At 45.3% G+C, this 5903-nt stretch overlaps 2 long non-coding RNA genes across 2 annotated transcripts; one reads left to right on the top strand and one right to left on the bottom strand.

The window, feature by feature from the left end:
• Positions 1-804: 804 nt before the first annotated feature.
• On the bottom strand, positions 805-1743 carry LOC139025983 (uncharacterized). The gene is made up of 2 exons (XR_011477683.1): positions 1051-1743; positions 805-931 (listed from the first exon to the last, which is right to left on the bottom strand). It is a non-coding gene; the product is annotated as an uncharacterized lncRNA (long non-coding RNA).
• A 1399-nt stretch (positions 1744-3142) lies between these two features.
• Positions 3143-5283, top strand: LOC139025984 (uncharacterized). The gene is made up of 2 exons (XR_011477684.1): positions 3143-4959; positions 5002-5283. It is a non-coding gene; the product is annotated as an uncharacterized lncRNA (long non-coding RNA).
• The last annotated feature ends 620 nt before the right edge of the window (positions 5284-5903 follow it).

Genomic DNA, 5903 nt, shown 5'->3' on the forward strand with positions numbered 1-5903 from the left:
GGGTCTCGAGGCTTGATGACGAGTTTGGAGGGTACTATGGTTTAAATGCTGAGCTGTAATCGATGAACAGCATCTCCACATGGTATTCCTCTTGTCCAGATGGGTTAGGGCAGTGTGCAGTGTGGTTGCGATTGCGTCGTCTGTGGACCTATTGGGTCGGTAAGCAAATTGGAGTGGGTCTAGGGTGTCCGGTAGGGTGGAGTGATATGGTCCTTGACTAGTCTCTCAAAGCACTTCATGATAAGATCGGATAGTGGAGTGCTACGCGGCGGTAGTCGTTGCTCAGTTACCTTAGCTTTCTTGGGAACAGGAACAATGGTGGCCCTCTTGAAGCATGTGGGAACAGCAGACTGGGATAAGGATTGATTGAATATGTCCGTAAACACACCAGCCAGCTGTCAGGCTTTGTGATGGCCACTCCAATACCTTGACTTTGTTGTCCTTAAGCCATTTTGCCACAACTTTGGAAGTATGCTTGGGGTCATTGTCCATTTGGAAGACCCATTGTGACCAAGCTTTAACTTCCCGACTGGTGTTCTGAGAGGGAGCATTCAGTGTAAACCGAAACGTTGAGTAGGAGTGTCGATCTAAGATCAGGTATGTTTGAATAGGATATTACTATCCATTCTACCATTAGTTGGTACCCCAACACTGTTACTATCCATTCTACCATTAGGTTGGTACCCCAACACTGTTACTATCCATTCTACCATTAGGTTGGTACCCCAACACTGTTACATCCATTCTACCATTAGGTTGGTACCCCAACACTGTTACATCCATTCTACCATTAGGTTGGTACCCCAACGCTGTTACTATCCATTCTACCATTATGTGTGGTACCCCCAACACTGTTACTATCCATTCTACCATTAGGTTGGTACCCCAACACTGTTACTATCAATTCTACCATAGGTTGGGACCCCAACAACTGTTACTATCCATTCTACAATAGGATGGTACCCAAAAACTTACTATCCATTCTACCATTAGGTTGGTACCCCAAACACTGTTACTATCCACTCTACCATTAGGTTGGTACCCCAACACTGTTTACTATCCATTCTACCATTAGGTTGGTACCCCAACACTGTTGCTATCCATTCTACCATTAGTTGGTACCCCAACACTGTTGATCTGAAGCTGTGAACAAAGATAAGGGTCAGCTCCCCAAGAAGTTCATCATCCTGGAACATGACTCGTTCCTTTTCTCAACACCATGTCGATGATTACGTGCCTTCTCTGCCCTCTCAGCGATCACCTTCACTGACCTCCATTTCCTCCTCGGTTGATGACTGTGTGTTGCAGGAGTCCGTCCAGCAGTCCATTCAGGACAGGTCCTGATACTCGTTTCGCAAACTCTCTCCGTACAGAACGCAGCTTCTGGAGACCAGTCAGACTGCTCTCAGCCGGACGCCCTGCCCCCAACACAGGACCTGAGAGAGTCGGTACAAATAACGACATTGTACATTTTATATTTCAGTCATTTAGAAGCAGACTCCTAAAATAAAAGTACTGAGAAAACATTATATTTTACAATAATGACCTGAACATATCACATTGACATTTAGGACGGTTTCACAGACATAGAAAAAACAGGCTGGGTCATTCAGAACCAGGCTAATCTATATCAAGTCCTGAGGAATGTCATTGGGTCATTCAGAACCAGGCTAATCTACATCAAGTCCTGGAGGAGATGTCATTGGGTCATTCAGAACCAGACTAATCTACATCACGTCCTGGAGGAGACTGGTCATTGGGTCATGTCAGAACCAGGCTAATCTACATCAAGTCCTGGAGGAGATGTCATTGGGTCATTCAGAACCAGGCTAATCTACATCAAGTCCTGGAGGAGATGTCATTGGGTCATTCAGAACCAGGCTAATCTAACATCAAGTCCTGGAGGAGATGTCATTGGGTCATTCAGAAACCAGGTAATCTATATCAAGTCCTGGAGAGATGTCATTGGGCATTCAGAACCAGGTAATTTACATCAAGTCCTGTAGGAGATGTCATTGGTCATCAGAACCAGGCTAATCTACATCAAGTCCTGGAGGAGATGTCATTGGGTCATTCAGAAACCAGGCTAATCTATATCAAGTCCTGGAGAGATTGTCATTGGGGCATTCAGAACCAGGTAATTCTACATCAAGTCCTGGAGGAGATGTTCATTGTTCTTGAAAGTCAGCCTTTTACTAATCATGCACTAGTCCAGGTCCTACAGTAAACCATGTTGACTGGCCCTCATGCCATTGGTTTGTACAGTACATTCAGAAACATTCAGACTCCTTGACTTTTTCCACATTTTTTACGTTACAGGCCTTATTCTAAAATTGATTAAATTAAATGTTTTCCCTCCATCAATCTACACAACAAACCCCATACTGACAAATGGAAAACAGTTTTTGCAAATGTTTACAAATGTATTAAAATAATAAACAACTATACATAAGTATTCAGGACTCTTTGCTATAACTCGTTACTCAGTGATCCTGTTTCATTGATCATCTTGGGTTTCTACAACTTGATTGGAGTTCCACCTGTGGTAATTTCAATTGATTGGGACATGATTTGGAAAGACAACCCTGTCTATATAAGGTCCCACAGTTGACAGTGCATGTCAGGCAAAACCAAACATGAGTTGAAGGAATTGTCTGGTAGCGCTCCGAGAAGGATTTGTCGAGGCCCAGATCTGGGGAAGGGTACCGAAAAATTTCTGCAGCATTGAGGTCCCCAAGAACACAGTGGCCTCCATCATTCTTAAATGGAAGAGTTGGAACCACCAAGACCTCTCTGAGCTGGCTGCCCAGCCAAACTGAGGCAATCAAGGGAGAAGGGCCTCGGTCAGGAGGTGACCAAGAACCCAAGGTGGCACTCTGACAGAGCTCCAGAGTTCCTCTGTGGAGATGGGGAACCTCTATCTCTTCGTTTTATCCAGCCGAGGCCGTTTTATCCAGCCGAGGTCGTTTTATCCAGCCGAGGCCGTTTTATCCAGCCGAGGCCGTTTTATCCAGCCGAGGCCGTTTTATCCAACCGAGGTCGTTTTATCCAGCCGAGGTCGTTTTATCGAGCCGAGGTCGTTTTATCCAGGCGAGGTCGTTTTATCCAGGCGAGGTCGTTTTATCCAGCCGAGGTCGTTTTATCCAACCGAGGCCGTTTTATCCAGCCTATTATTTCTGCCTCTGACTGCCATCATCCTATACAGAGACCAGCGTATTTTCTCTGCCGGCAACACCACAGCAGCTCCTCGGAGTGAAGCCGCTTTATGAGCGTCAAAACAGCAGACTAATCCAACTAGCATAACCATGTCCCTGTGTCCTCTGTCCTCTTTTCTTAAATATCATAATCTCATCGTACCAACACAATATTATTATATAGTGTAACGAGCCTGGGTTTATAAGCACGGATATCGACTCTTCCGCTTGAGTATGCTTTTGGGGCACAGTCGATAGCGCGCTGGACTTCGGGCTAGAAGGTTGAGGGTTCGAGGCCTGCTCCCTGMMTGTTTCATTACGTTACGTTTTACTATCGTTATATTTCTATGGTACAGAAATTATCTGACAGTTCCGAACTCAATCAGAAGCTTTTCTAAGTTTTATCAAAGTAGTTTAATCCATTTTATTCAAATATTATATTTGCCATTTGCAAGTACCTCTTAAAAGTAATACATTTGAATTATTCTTTGGAGCTCTCTCATATCGTAGGTCTACATAGCACACAGAGGTATACAGTATAACAGTCACATGGAACAAATAAAACATTTATAAAATCCTCTATGACGTCCTTCATTTTCTTTGTGTTCAGCTCCAGGTTGTTTCCACTGCACATCGCTGTTAGACACTGTGCTTCTTGTCTGTCTATAGGTTGTCTCGTCGTTGTTATTGACGAGACTTATGCGTTTTTAGTCTCACAATGGATTCTGAGGAACCCCTTTTATTATAGTGCTGTGATAATACAAACATACAGCCTCCTTAAAATCTAAACATATTATTTGAAAGACTGAAGACGGAGAGTTCTGCACGAAAGATGTATTTTATTAGTGTCAGTGACATGGCACACAACTATTGGTTGAGGCAATGTGGCGTGTCAATTGTCGACGGCCTCGTAGGATTTCAGTGGGCGGGGCTACAGAGGAGCTCAGCATTTCTTCCGAATCTCTCTCCCCCCTCAGCTAAGCCGGTGTGTAAGGGGTGAAGTTCTCCTTCCGAATCTCTCTCCCCCCTCAGCTATGCCGGTGTGTAAGGGGTGAAGTTGTCAATGGGAGCCGAGACTATCACACAGTGCCAGTAGAGAGACGCCGATGAAGTGTGTATCAGTCATGCTGGTGGCTGGCAGCAACGGCAGAGCAGAGCGTGGCTATGCCGGTGTGTAAGGGGTGAAGTTGTCAATGGGAACCGAGACTATCGCACAGTGCCAGTAGAGAGACGCGGATGAAGTGTGTGTCAGTCATGCTGGTGGCTGGCAGCGACGGCAGAGCAGAGCGTGACATGCCAGTGGTTTTTTCCTGATGGGATGTGTTTTCTTGGTCTTGGATCCACGGAGTGATAGCAGAATGTTCCATTTATTCTATGGTTCTTTCCTTCCCGTCTTATTTCTGCCACAATTGCATGATCCAGAGCAGGGCGGTGTAACTGGGTGATTCAACATCACTGTTATAGTGATAGGAAGAGACACGGACGATTTTGCAACAAGTGCAAGTAGGAAAACAGTCATTACACTTTTCCCCTTCATAATCAAGGCAGTTCTCTCTGGCAGTGTTCAAGCCTTAGCGGCAGTCAATCGGAGTGTTTCTGACTTCTGGCTGATTTGTTCTTCTGATGATGGTGGCTGGCAGCTCCCTTCTGGTTTCGTTTTACAGCTCCGAGTGTCAGTGAGTAGAGAGGCAGTGCTGGTTATATAGTGACTTGTATTTCCATTCACTTACATTTTATCCAACCGTGGCCATTTTATCCAACCGAGGTCGTTTTAAAAATGCGGCTGACGTCGTTTTATCCAACCGAGGTTGTTTCTCAGGTTTGGGCTGGGATGGAAATGAGTCAAATGACTTCAAGCTTTGACAACTTTGAAATAGTGGCCAGGGGAGAAGTTCACTCTGGCACTGAGTTCGTGTAGTGGAGGCTCAGGACGGCTCTGCTTCGCGTAGAGGAAGCCCCTGGAAATTGACTACACATAAGACTTGTGCTGTTTCATATTGTCATACTCTGCCTTCCTAAATGTCTATTCTGTCCATGACCGAGGTGATATAATATTGAAATGTGAAAATTAAGACATTAATATATTCTGGTTGGTATGTTTTTTTTTTATTCATCAAAGCGCATTGTACACATAAGCATACATATATACGGTTTCGGGCTGGGATGGAAATGAGTGAACCGATTTCAAGCTTTGACAAGTTTAGAAAAAACAGTCATGGGAGATGTTCACTCTTGCACGGTCGCTGACAGACTGAGAGTGTTTTGGGTCTGGGACTATGAACGGGGCGGAGCTACCGTAGCTATCCAATCATAGCTGACTGGTACATCCCACCAGCCTCTRTTATCCGAACATGACTCTAGTATGCAGCTACGGCTGAGCTATCCAACAGTGGCCGATACAGCTATCCACTCACGGCTGACTCGTCCAACCATGGCTGTTTTCTGAAGTGTCCAACCGTGGCTCTATTATCTATTCCTAACCAACAATGAATCTCGAGAGCTGGAGAGGCGCCAAGTTCATGTAGAGGAAGCCCCTGGCACTTCTCGGCTTCGGGCTGGGAGCGAAATGAGTCAAACGACTTCAAGCTTTGACAACTTTGAAATAGTGGCCAGGAGAATAGTTCACTCTGGCACTGAGTTCGTGTAGTGGAGGCTCAGGACGGCTCTGCTTTGCGTAGAGGAAGTCCCTGGAAATTGACTACACATAAG

The sequence above is a fragment of the Salvelinus sp. IW2-2015 genome, unplaced genomic scaffold, assembly GCF_002910315.2.
Source record: "Salvelinus sp. IW2-2015 unplaced genomic scaffold, ASM291031v2 Un_scaffold3690, whole genome shotgun sequence".
NCBI classification, from domain to species: domain Eukaryota; kingdom Metazoa; phylum Chordata; class Actinopteri; order Salmoniformes; family Salmonidae; genus Salvelinus; species Salvelinus sp. IW2-2015.